This window comes from Pinus tabuliformis, chromosome 1_2 (assembly GCF_031772625.1).
Source record: "Pinus tabuliformis cultivar Carrire ecotype Pingquan chromosome 1_2, CPIR1, whole genome shotgun sequence".
In the NCBI taxonomy this organism is placed as follows: Eukaryota; Viridiplantae; Streptophyta; class Pinopsida; order Pinales; family Pinaceae; genus Pinus; species Pinus tabuliformis.
In genome coordinates this window covers 1,021,007,911-1,021,022,463 of record NC_142298.1, presented here as the reverse complement: position 1 = coordinate 1,021,022,463, position 14,553 = coordinate 1,021,007,911, and positions in this window count along the sequence as shown.

Below are 14,553 nucleotides of genomic sequence, written 5' to 3'. Positions count from 1 at the left end.
TGGATGCAATCATCTGTTTATGATTAGTCTACTATATAATGAATACAAAACTCCTCGCAGCCTGGATGGTGGAAACTAGATCCAGGGTCTTGATTTCTACTTCCCAAATTGGTAGGATTCTATCCATGCGAATAAATGAGTTGATGTCGAACATGGTAGAAACCACTTGATTACCAGTCAATGATGTAAACTGTTAACAAGTGTGAGAGAGACCACCAGTTATGTCAATGGTTCTCAAAGTACCCAGTACAATCCATGAGATGTGAATGAATGGGTTGATGTCGAACATGTCACGGAATCCTTCAATCGAAAGTCAATGATGTAAACTGTCGTCAAAGGCGAGAAACCTGCCATTGATGCATGCAGACTTCAAGGTACTGACGATTTCTAAGTCATCTCTCTAGATAATGTGCTGATGTCGATAGAAAGTGACCCGTTGCAGGCAAGCCCACAACACGAAATCATAGTTCAAGTTGAAGAAATGTTGCTGTAAGGACTGACTCAGGGATGGTCAAAATGGATGACAAGTATTTTGCATATGAATGGTTTATTTGCAGAGACCTCTTGAACACATAACGACACGACAGATGGCTTGGCAACGATTGACCCAAAGTTAATACCCAGAAACGGTTGAAGACTTTCAAAGTGGTTTAATCAACTTTAAGACAAAGGATTTCCCAACCCAGGTGAATGAAAAGTGTCGTGTTCAAGAGTGGTAATAAGGTTTTTCTGTGACAAAGGATAACAAATAGGCTCATTCTTCTCTCTTTTCCCCCACCATTTCTGGCAAGTACCTCTTTATTTTTAACAAGCTTGAGGAGGATAACATATGCTTGATTATAAGCTCATCCTTCAGATGAGTCCAACTTAGTTTAGATTCGAACCCTAAGAAGGAGTGGTTTGTTCCTGTTTTTAATCGAACAGGTCCTTTACTGTGAAATTTTAACGAGTCCAGTATAGGAGAAACTCGGCGTTTTTCAATTTTAGAGAGTCTGAAAAAACTAAAGAAGACTCCAGGGTTGAACGTTTTCGTAAATTTGTGTCTCCCAAGCCCGAAAAAGTATAAAATAATACTTGAGAGAACCGCTTGATCTTGCGACCAAGGAGTACTTTCATGATTAGTGTCTTTGACCTGAAAAGTAAAAAGCGATCAAGGACACGTCGTTTTATTTCCAGTATCGAGTTTGAAACGACAAAAACCCGGCAATCTTTTCCTGTTTTTACGGTCAGAAAAGGGCTATAAGGGGACCGTCTTTTAATTCCATTTTAACGAGTGTAAAAGAAACGCTCGGCAATATTTTCATGTTTTAGGAGTCAGAAAAGGGCTTAAAATATGACTTTGATGTTTTTGTTTGTGAAAAATGATAATTTTCCCTAAAAAGTCCTTTTGTCCTGCACAAAAACAACACATTACTCATACCTGTTTAAGATAGGCAAAATACATTGAAAAATATCCTTCCATGGTGAAAAATAAACAAACCTAGCATTCATTTATCCAAAAAACCTATAAAAAGACCTTTTACCATGTCATTTTTACCATTTTACTGTTGAGGGAGAGAAAAGGGCTTTTGGCAAGAAACTTCCCGTGGACTTTGCGGAGAATCCGACCGTCGGAATCGAGCGCTGTCTCTTTCAGGTATTCCACAACATCTTCCTCTTTGTTTTCATCCGTTTAGAATTTCATTTTAAGCCCTAGTTTGATTTTTTGGGGGCTTTGGGGTTTTAAGATCTGCCTTTCGGGGTACGCAGGTGCCCCATGGGCGACCTGCGTACCCCGACATTTTCGTTAATGGGAAAATGGCAGGAGTACGTAGCCTACCTTCATAACAGCTGCGTACCGACGCTCTGTTTCTGAACGTGGGGTGCGTACTCCGCGCAAAGCAAATTTAAAACCCCAAATCTCAAAACTAAACCATTAATTTTTTATTTAATGAATTCTAATGGGTGTTTTCTGGTGTGTAGATTGCCCACCATGCTTGATTGGCGCGAAAGAGAACACGAAGATGTTGATTTGGCCGCAATAGATCATCAACCTTCCATTGATGCTTTGAAGGCAAGCGGTCTCTACAAATACTGGGCCATACCTGGCATGAGGGCCCAGGTGCCATTCTTGGAGTGGCTGGTTGAAAGGTGGAACGTCCAGGAACAATGCTTTTACATCGGAGGGCACCAGCTCGAGATAGAGCCCTCAGACATATATTTTCTCACTGGTTTGCCTAATAGGGGCGAGCAACTGTCTCTGTTCGGGACTAGGCCGGGTGGCCAATCCCTTGCTAGTCTCCGGTTAGAGTGGTGCAATAATCAAAACCAGGAGAAGGGGATAGAAATCAAATACATATCCCGTCCTGAACTTATGGTAATTGCCTTTACAGTTACCAGACTCTGCGGCGCGGCCGCTTTGCACATTGCCACCGGGTCCCAAATGCGGATGGCGATTGATTGCTTCCGAGGCACCATTTTCAACTGGTGCGATGCTGTGTTGGCCAATATGAAGGGCCAACTGACCAGGGCAAAGAACGGGCAATTAAAGACCTTTGGGTATGGGCCTTTAGTTGTGAGCTTTGCCCTAGAGAGAGTTCCGATGCTGATCCCTCAACATCTCACTGTTGTGGTTGGGCCTCCTCGGGAGCCAAAGTTGATGCGATGGGTTGCGGTGATGGCCCGACATCCTGATGAGGGGGCGGGAGTTGTCCGATTTCCTGCGGGTTACTTTCACTGGTTGGAGGACCAGGTCTTTGCGATCCAGGATTTTCCTTATGCCGGAGTGGATTTTCGCGGTGATCCGGACATGGTTCTTCCACAGGGAGAACAATGGGACGACAGAGGTACTTCATTTTTCACAAGTTTTTAAATTATATATTTTTTTTTGTTTTTATATATCGTCTCAAAACTGACAGTAAAAATTTTCAAAATGCAGATGTAGGTCCACGGCGTCCAGCCAATCTCCGGCCTTTCGAGAGGAGACAACCAGTTGCACCGGCACCAGTTCCACAGGATGCGGCTGCAGAGACCTTAGCTGAGTTGGATCAGGATCTAGAGCGTCTGACGGCGGATATACCAGAGACTACTATAGATGATATTCCTATCAGACTTCAGCGCTATGTAGTCGCAGTCCCAGGACCTTTTAGGAGGTTCTTGTGTAGGGTAGCCCGTGCAGTGGTGTCGTATAGGGAGCACCACCAGTGATTGGATGGTCACTTTTGTAGACACATGTGACATTTTGGTTTTTTGTACTTATCATTTTTGCTGATCATAAGGTGTTTTGCAACCTATAATCGAAGACGATGTATTTTTGACACACTCCTATCTATATATATATCATTATTACCGGCTTATCTTGTTAAACATGTGTGATTAAATGTTAATGTTTTTAAATTTACATGTATGATTATCGCAAATGTCTGTCTAACATTCGAGAAGCAATTGCATCTGCTAATGTATTAAAAGACCTTGGAATATGTTGATATTCAATGTAATCAAATTCACATTCCAAAAGACGCACTCTCAAAAATAACCTTAATAACACTGGATTTCTAATGGCATAAACTCTATTAAGCTGTAATACAACGAGTTCAGAATCTAACCTCACTATCAAACTCCGAATCCCAAATGAAATGGATTCAGATAATAACTCAATCACTGCACTGTATTCTGCAATGTTGTTTGTTGTTTGATCGAGGCTCACCCCATGCATAGAAACTAACTCATCAGAGGGCGAATAGATAACCCAAGCTGCGGAAGAGATATTCCATGTACTACAACAAGCACCATCAGCAAATCCAATGTACGTTTGGAGGGCATCGACATCTGCAAACATCAAGGGTAAAACCAAGATAAGCAAAATAACGACGAAAAACACACTTTCTAAGCTAAGCACACTGTCTATACTAACAAACACACTAGCTAGAAAGAAAAATTAACCTAACTAACCTAACGAAAATCTTCACACCCATCATTTAAGCATAGTACCTCTTTAGGTAAAGTCCATTTCTGGGTTTACCCAAAGAGTCCCCGTCAAAATCAACCAGCTCATAGGCCCCTTTTGCTAGCTTTCGCTTAACAATATAGGGTCCATGCCACATAGGAACGAATTTTCCAGCACCTAATTTATCGTTAGCTTGATCATACAATAGCACTAGGTCTCCTTCCGAAAAATTTCGAGGGGTCACATTGCGATCATACTGAGCTTTCATTCGTTTTGCATGAGTCTCGATTGCCAGTGCAGCATCGCGTCGAGTCTCATCTAATTGAGCTAAGTATAATAAACGCCTCTCCTCTTCGGAAGTAGCTGGAAGTAATTCGACAGCCATTTGAAGTGATGGGATTTCGCATTCAATGGGCAGCACGGCTTCCAAACCATAAACTAGTTGGAAAGGAGTGAACCCTGTTGATGTTTTCACTGAAGTTCGATATGCCCAAAGCGCGGAAAATAACATGTTGTGCCAATTCGACCGATGAATCCCAATGATTCGTCGGATCATGATAACCAAAACTTTGTTGATGGACTCAACCAGACCGTTGGCTTGTGGATAATAAGGAGTTGAGCTATCGTGACGCAAACCAAGCTGGCCTGTAAGTTCTGTCATCATAATGTTTCGAAAATGGCGCCCATGGTCAGTGATTATCGCTTGTGGGACACCAAACCTAGCAATAATGTGATTGAATACAAAAATTGCAGCTGTCTTGCTGTCTGCCTCGAATGTAGGCATCGCCTCGGCCCACTTAGTAAAATAATCAACCGCAAGGATGATATACGCATACCCCCCGGCCGAGTGAGGGTTACATGTAATAAAGTCGATACCCCATTTGGCAAAAAGACCGACGGAAATTATAGGGTGTAAAGGAGCTGATGGTGCGTGCATCTTGCGATCAAACACTTGACAGTTGTGGCATTTTCGGACCGCAATGATACAATCTTGAAACATGGACGGCCAGAAATAGCCAGCACGCAACACCTTCTGAGCTGTGGCATACCCAAACATATGACCGCCACACGCCCCAGAGTGATAGTCATTCAAAACCCTTTCTGCCTCTTCGTGAGTTAAGCAACGTCGGAAAACCAAGTCTGCCCCACGGCGATAAAGAGTATCTCCAATAATTTTGTACTGTTGGGACTGGAATCGAATTTTCTGACGTTTTGACTTTGAAGCTTCGGGCCGAAAGGATTAGGTTTGGAGATAGACGATTATATCCCCATACCACGGATCTAAAGTGCTGATGAGAAACAAAGATTCGTCCGCAATGGGTTCCTCTGCCACAGTTTCCGTGTCAGCACGCGGGAAGTCACACATCAACTCTGCAAAGACTAAAGATTTCTTAGACTTAGATTTTTCAAACTCTAAGTCGAACTCTTGCAGGATAACGATCCATTTAGAGTACTTGCCCCCTATCAATTGTTTAGTCAAAATGTAGATCATAGGGTTGCAATCCGAAATGACTGTAGTTTTACGGAGAAGAATGTAATGACGAAAATGTTGGACAGCCTGAACGGCTGCCAGGGCCAATTTCTCCACATGCGAATATTTTAGCTCAGTGGGATTTAACGTCCTACTAAGATAATATATCACATGTTCCGTTGCGAATTCGTCTTCCTGAACTAACACCATTCCAATAGTGGAATGAGAAGCAGCGAGGTACAAAAAGTAGTCTTGGTTGTAGTTGGGAGGATGCAAAAATGGTGCATGGGTCAACGCGTGTTTAAGTGCATCAAAAGATTGCTGAGCTATCTCCTCCCAAGAGAATTGAACGTTCTGTTTCAACAACCGTGTAAAACCTTTTGTAACCTCGGCGTAGTTAGGAATGAATCGGCGTAGAAAGTTTGCTTTCCCCTGCAAAATTTGGAGTTGGTGAAGACTCGAAGGGGGAAGCAATTTGATGATAGCTTCTACCTTCGAGGGATCGACGCGAATGCCGGCTTTTGAAACTACAAATCTTAGCAATCGTCCCACTTCTATACAGAAGACACATTTGTGTGGGTTCAAACGTATTCGATAATGCCTACACCTCATGAAAATTGCGCGTAAATGGACAAGGTAATCAGCTCGATGTAATGAATGAGCAGGAAAATCATCGAGGTACGATTGCACAATGTGTTTGATGTCATGAAACGCATAAGACATCGCCCTTTGAAAAGTGGCTCCGGCATTCTTAAGCCCAAAAAGTAATTTGCAATAAGCAAATGTCCTCCATGGACAAATGAAAGCCGTTTTTGGTTGATCGGCAAGTAGAATATTGATTTGATTGTAACCGGAAAAACCGTCCATAAAGGAAAATATTTCACTGCCGGCACAATCATCAATTATTTGATCGATATAGGGTGTTGGATAGTTGTCCTTGGGACAAGCACGATTGCTATCCCTATAGTCGATACATATTCTTATTGTTCCTTGTTTTTTGTTAACCGGAACAATATTCGATACCCAATCCGTTAAGGGGATCAGATAAATGAAACCTGCTTTCAACAACTTTTCGACTTCTGCTTTAATCGCAGCCGCTTTGCAAGGGTGAATCTGACGCAAACGTTGCCGAACGGGTTTAGCGTCCGGGTAAGTCTTAATCTCATGGACAACAATTGCGGGATCAATTCCTGGCATTTCCTCATAGGACCAGGCAAACACGTCGCGGAATTCTTGAAATAGGGCCTTGTAGGTTTGAATCTCGTCATCTAAACACGAGGCACCTATATGAATGTTTTCAATGATTCCGGGCTTGACTGAAATGTCAATGGGAATAGTGCGAGAGATGTTTCCCAAATTCAGCTCTGAATCAGGATGTTTCATTGGACTCTGATCTTCTTTGACATATTCAGCTGTAAAAACTGATGAGAAATCGTTTTCGAAGCGATCATCCTCAGGTAAAAACGAAGATCTATGATGGAGATCTTCCCATGGTAAATCGTCTACACACAGGACTTCACAAAGTTGTTCGTCAGATGACACAACTTCGGGATACGCTATTAACTCTGAGGTTGAAGTGAAAAGTGATTCCTCACGGACCACATTCATTTGGTCGATTTTGGTTGAACGCGAGTCGGTAAAAGACTACACGGCTTCGTAAGCAATTTCATACGGACTCAAAGGCATAGCATCGCCAAATGAGTCTATTTCAGATTCGGAAGGAATGATCCAAGGATCGTCGTAAACAATGGTATCTGATGTGATCATATGAATGGATGCGAATGAAGACACGGCGTTGATTGGAGGAAAAGGAAAAGTTCCCAGTATACCGACATCTTTAACTAATCCTACACCAACATCCTTATAAGGGATAGTCGTTTTACCGACATGCTGGATACTCTCTGAAGAGGCTGGGTTGGATGAAAAGTAAGCCAGTTGGTCTATGGTCACGATCTTGCCATTATGTGGAAATTTTATTACTCTGAAGACCGATGAGACGACCGCTGTCATAGCGTAAGACCAACTTCGACCCAAGAGAAGGTTGTATTCTAGAGGGGCATCAACCACCTCCACATCTAGACTAACAGTTTTTCCTTCAACCCCTATAGGCAAATCCTGTAGAATGCCAAACGGATGGAACCCACGGCCATCAAAGGCCTTAAGAATTGTCGGGGATTGATTAAGTGAAGGAGAACCAAGCGATCTCCAGCACTGAATCGACATAATACACGTGGAAGCTCCCTCATCAATTACAGTCCGATGAATAGGCCTGTTTTTTACTATCACTGGAATCTGGAAAGCCATCTGATGAGGTAAACGCGGTGTACTATTTTCTAGATCAAAGATTATCTGGTTCGGGTCCTGAACATCAACAGCTCCTATAGCCGACAAAAGTAATTTTCGTTGTGCTAGGCATGATTGCAACACTTCTAAAGCCGACATTGCTGAGGGTGAAATAGCTAAATCCTCAACAATGTTGTAATTCTGGGCCGCTCTCGCATGTGGATTGAAAGCAGACCTTCAAAGTACACCCTTGGTGGGCGGTTCAATTACTAAGTCAAGGTTAGGTTTCTCGATCTGTAGTGGATCGGAACCGGGAGCTGAGGTTGATGGATTTGACTGAGAAGATTCTGCTTCTTTCGATCCATCAACAGGACTTTTACTACCATAATCATGTGACCGAGTCGCAATCCTTACATGAGACATCATCAATATGGGTTCTTCAACGGCACTCGAGGAAGAACCTATCATTTTGCTATCTTTCGGGAATGGATCCTTCAAGACAGCAGGAATTTGGGAACCTTTGACTAGTTTCGCAACCTCGGCCCGATGAGGGCAATCTCTTGTAAAATGATCTTCTTCACAAATAAGACAAGGATAACGGGGCTTGCGCTTTTCGTCATTGGTTTCCGACTTTTCTATTTTCTCCTTTGGAGCTTTGTCTGCTTTATTCTTCTTCTTGCCTTTCTTCTTCCCACCGTTTTTTGATTTAGCCGTAGATGACTCTACAGCGTGTATATCAGCGGAAACTTCAGCAGAAGACTCTCCTGTCGGGGAGTCTGGTAAGGTGATAATGGGCGAAGAATTCTTTGAAGACTTCTTCTTGCTTTTAGTATTCACCGTACCAATCATGCCATCAGCAGCATGAGATCCCGAAGGAGCAGCAGCGATTTGATTCGACTTTGGAAGATCTGGGATCTTTTCGTGTAACGTACCCGACTGAGTATAAACTAAGTCAAGGTACTGCGCTTGAGCAATGACTTGCTCTTCAGTAACTACTCCAGCCTTAGCTACTTCTTCAGTAATCTTCGGTAATAATGATTTAACAAACCATTCAGCTAAGATTTGGTCCGGGATAAAAACTTTCACTAAACGCCTTCGACGTCTCCATTCATGAATATGGTCGGAAATATAAGTGGACGTCGACTGTTTTAATGAAGTTAATAACTCGGTGCCATTATCATATCTGACCGGCAACTGAAAATGTGTTAAGAACGAGGTAGCTAACTGACTAAAATTATAAAAAGAGGCCCGTGGTAACTCAATGTACCACTTAGCCGTGAGACCAATGAGCGTACGCTGAAAAAGACGTAAACGGATCGAATCATCCGAGATGGAATTTGAAGCACACCAGAGGTGGTAAGTCATCACGTGATTTGATGGATCCTCTCCAGACTTACCTTCGAACTTGGGTATATCACTGGGCAACTTATTTGGCATTGGCAGCCAGAACGGAAGATAATTTATTGGATCGTTCGTTAGGCGCGTCAAGTCTGGTAAATCCAAAGTTGCGATAAACGGCAATTGCCGATTAGGATCCCTAAAACTCTGAGTCACAAGACCAGTCCCAGGAGGAGGATATCCAGGATAACTTGGAACAGGAATCGCATTCGGGATATTGTATCCTCCCGGAAAACCAGGATTAACCGGACCGTACTGGGGTTGTTGTGGTTGTTGATAAGTGTACCCAGGATACGGTTGATACTGGTAAACCGGTTGTTGGACAGCAGGCCCGTATTGGTACTGCCCCTGGTACGGTTGATAAACAAATTGTGGTTGAGTAGTAACAACCGTACTTAAACCTGGTTGCCCCACAGGCATCTGAACCGTAGTTTGAATTGTGGATCCAGACAATGGTAAAGATGTCTGTGGAGTAGTGGCAGAAACAGTAGAAACTGGAGCTGTCGATACTCCAGAAGTAGGTGTGGTGGAAGGAACAGATGTTGCGGTAGTTGCAGCAGTCGTTTGAGATGGAGTACTAGGTGCAATTGGCGACTGAGTAACTACCGAAGGTACAGAAGTTTGAACATTAGACTGGACTGGTTGCTGGGGTTGACCAGAAACCATAGGTTGTCCAGTTTGGGATGACAACTGTACGCTTGGCTGCAACACTTGTTGAACTTGCGATGGATCCCACACTACGTTCATTCCGGGGTATTGACCCATGACAGGTTGAGGATATTGAGATCCATAACCGGATTGAGGGTAGGATTGATAATTGAAAGGTACATTTCCCGTACCTTGAACATAAGATTGACCTTGAGGTGGTTGATAACCTTGACTCGAGTACTGACCTTGGGATAGATACCCTTGAGGTAAGTACTGATACTGGGGTTGACCTTGAGGCATATATTAATACTGAGGTTGACCCTGGGGTACATATTGAGGCTGGGGTTGACCTTGAGGAATGTACTGTACCATAGGTACATACTGTCCTTGAGGTTGCCCCCCAGACACAAGTTGTGTACCTTGAGGTTGCCCCCCAGGCGTTAACTGAGGCTGTCCCCCAGGCGGTAATTGACCACCTTGAGGTTGAGAACCGGGAATTGAACCTGACATCATATAAATGTCTCCTACACCCAACGGTTTATTACCATTGTTTCCAGCTAATGACCCATGTCCAATGGGTTGAGGAGATGCTCCTGCAAAAGTACCAGAAAGTGACTGATACCCGGCAGGAACAGAAGGACCACCATACAAGAAAGATTCAGGGGGTTGAGTAAACACGGACGACTGACTAGACATATTTACAGGAGTATAAATACCTCCGGGTGGATAAGGAGTACGAGGTGGAGAAAAACTTATCCCTGAGTTGTCTAAGTAATTAGTTAATGAAAGATACCAAGTAGTACTTCTAGGTGGACTATAAAATATAGATTCACGCTCCCTTAGATCAATGGTAGGTTGATCTTCAAGAATAGGGCCGCCTACTTCTTCTTCTGGAGCAAGTTCTTCAATAGCTATCAAACCAGAAGGAAGATTTTTGGTGATGACTCTTTCTACCCTAGGTGAATCAGGAACACTAGAAGTTGGAGTAACAGGTTCAGATATTTCAGGTTCTTCGCCTATATCACTAGTAGATGAAAAACTACCAGCAAGCTCGGAAACTGCAACAGCTTCAGGATTATAACCTATTTCTAGACTTTGGTAATCTGGATGGACTACCAACGAAGACTCTCCTTCTTCAGGTGAACCTACTCTACTGCCACCAGGAGGAGTTACAAGGACTTTCAAACCTTCGTAATGACTCGAGACGTCTTGAGGAGGCTCACCCCGAAGTCTACGGGATTTCCTCAACAAATCGGCCACGGTAACAATCTCAGGAGACTGGCCCTGAAGTCTACGGGACTGTCTCGGTAATTCCGCCACAGTTAAAAACTTTTAACTACTGCACACACAAAAAAGGTAAAATCTCAAAGCAAACCACCTAAAGCCTCTAAAGAACCAAACAAATTTGAATCACACGCCTAAAGAATCTAGGGCGTCAAACCATGCAAAAACAGTAGCCTTCCGGACCGAAAACACTAGTTGGTGATGAAGCCCAACATCGCCGAATTCAGTACAGAAGTGGTGGGTGGAAAAGTTACCCCGGCAACCTGCTTAATGAATAGACCGGCACAAGTTCCTCCACTTTAACCGTCTCGAGTGAAGTGAACCCCCCGGAAAATCCAAGTGAGTCTAGCCGACGTCTGCTCCAGGTACAGTGGGATCTTCCCTCCATCGTCACCTCGGGTAGAATCCTAAAGATAATGGTCACTAAGGTTACCAACAGCAACAAATATACCTGGGGAACAGTCTACGACCCGATAGCACGCAAGGGTAGAGTAACAAGCTCAATCCCCTTGCCGGCTCCTTGACAATAATCCAAGGTTTACCGACAAGTGACCCCAGGCTCCTCGAAATAATCCGAGGTTTACCGTTTATAATACGTGCGTATCTAGCGTCTTTCCCAATGAAGGAGGATTGATCCCCTCACTGGTTCGGACACGGTCTCGTGCTTCTCCTTTAAGAGGAGCTTTCCCAGAGTACAAATGAAACAGTTGGATTTATCCTACCACAAGATAAGCTACTTGTTTGGTTTTGCTGTCTTGGAGAGTTAATTACTCTCCTACTCCAAGACACTAGCCTGATCTATATTGGTGTTTCAGAGCCCTAGTAAATAAAAAGTTACTAAGTTGATTTTACTTTAAGCGTTAATTTTTATGGCTTTTCTTTAAGACAAAAGGTAGCGGAGATGAAACTGACGGTGTGTAGACTCGACTCAAACCACTAAAAAGATGCACTTAGGATGATTTATACTAATTCTCTTTTTCAATGAATTCCTTAGCTAAGAGAGTTGGAGAATGCAAAATTTATATAAAGACAACTTTCTTGGCAATGAAAATCAAAGAAACAATCTCTTTATCTTTTCCAAAACATGCAACACATGACCACTAATTATTTTGCGAAAATGCCCTTTTCATTCAAAGACTCAAATGCCACTAAGAAAACTTTTCTTTCAAAAGAGATTTTTGGATTTTTGTCCTACTTAACAAAGCATTTAAAAAACAAAAATCAAACCTTTACAAATCTATCAAATCAAAGCTACTTAAAAGCAAATCAAAAGAAATTCACACAATAAGAAAATCTAATGAGGCCAAAACCTACAAAGTATGATCCCAGGATGTTTTACTCAGTCGTGATGTAACTAAGGACTAGTCAATGCAGAATCAAAAACTAGCCAGAAACAAACATAAAATCTTTTGTTCTTTTTTGTAAAATGAAATTCACAGTTCAATCAACAAACTCTTCCGAGATTCGGCAAAGAGACAAAACAAAGGTAGATGTCTCACAAGGGTAGATTCTATGAAAGGTCCGACTCCTAAGAAGACTGCAAATACCAGGGAGATCCAAAGTTTTACGACTTCTAAAGTCAAAATCACTACAGGACCAATGTAAAAATCAAACCCTAAGGCAAAATCTCTATGAATTCCACTAAAACACTTGACACTGACGAAACAAGTTCAGATGAAGATCTTTGGTAGATAACCAGTGGATCTGGGTGGAAAAAACAAATTAAAAGCAAAAACTAAGAGGCAAAAAGGAGAAAATTGAAATTTTCTCAATTTTGACAGGGTACGCAGGCAACCTGTTTACACAGGTGCGGGTACGCTCTGTGCACAAAGCCGCAGTGCGTACAGGTACGCACTGTGCTCAACTCAGAGGCTGCGTACTTCTAGCAAAACTAAGAAAAAGTAAAATCTAATTTAACCCTAAGCTAAGCCACCCAAACACACAGTCAGACAACCAAAAACCAGAAAGAAAAAGACTTTTCTCAGATCAAAGTTTCAGACAAAGGAAAAATCATTCACATCAATGGATTCCCCAGCGGAGTCGCCATTTTGTCATGCGGAAAGAGTCAATTTTGCGGACAAAACCAACCTCCCTAGAAGCTTAAGGCTTTCTAGTGACAAACAAGACAACTAAGAACAATCCTTCTCTAAATATGCATTTATCATATAAGAAATCAAGTGTTTATATCCTACCTGTAGTCCAACACTGTTGTAGTAGTCCAGCCTCGTCGATCCGGATGAGCTCCTCCTTCTCTTCGAAACCTGCATTCACTAACAATCAAACGATTAAATAGCACCTGAATATCTCATAGAATAAAACATATTTAACATACAGACCAAGGAGTATATGAAACAACTCATAAATAACAAATTGTTGAGAAGAATGGACTTATTTGTATTAATAGGAAACAAAAGAAACCATTACAACCTGAGCCTTGGTGTTGTGCAAGTTCCTCCCAGGGTCCAGCAAGAGTTTTCCTTTACTTTGATCAGCTCACCCACTTCCAAATGAAACAAGAAGGATGACAATCTCTCCTCACAAGCTTCTACAAGGAAGTCCTAATCTCAGCAGCATCTACCCTTAGGAATGTTCAGCTTTCAACCTCCCCTCCCTTTGGCCCAATTCCTGTATTTATAGTGTTCTAGAGGAAGTTAATCAGGTCCACCATCAATGGGATAAGCCCCTCTTTGGGTGGGTTAGCTCCCCTCTTGATGGGATAAGTTCCTCTTCCATAGGGATACATGATCCATCTGGAGGCGCTCCATACACGTCAAACAAGCTTCTAGAATGCTCTAGAAATGACCACAAGTAACTTTCTTGGAGTGAAACTTGCGCCTTTTGACCTTTACAGGAGTACGCACCCATTGCTTTACAGACAGAGCGTACAAGTACGCAGGTATTGTGAACTTGGGTTGCGTACACGTAGGTAAGGCTGAGAGAAACTACGTACCCAGAGATAATTGACTTTAAATGACTTTTCTCTCTTTCTTGGAGTTTGACATGGAAAGCAGAGGCATGAGACTTGCCAAGGAGGATAGTATGATAGTTGATGGAGCCATACTAATTGTAAATAGTCATGGTGACATTTTTTAGTGTAACACTCCTCATACCAACTTTAGGATTGTAAGCTTCAAGTTCACCTTCTCCCTTCTTAAGCTTAAACCTAGTAATCATCCACACTCAAAAACCAAATCAAACTAACATATTTAGCTCTAATATGAAACTTAACTAGGATCTTTTAAACGATCCTATGATTTAATGTATTTAAAACAGAATGTGAGATACCAAACTTGAAAAATATCTTTTAAAAGCCTATTAATATAAAGAAATAAATGTAGATAAAATAAAAGAACATAAAAATATTGATAATGGAGTTCACCCACTGTGGATTACATCTTTAGGTATTTTTTCAATGGAGTGGCCTCTTCAATTATTATGCAAAATGTCTCAAATTACATCAAAGTCCTTAATATCTAAAGTTGGAGCTCTATTATGTAGCTATACAAAAACCGTCAAAGAACCCCTCCTCACACAATCTCTCCTT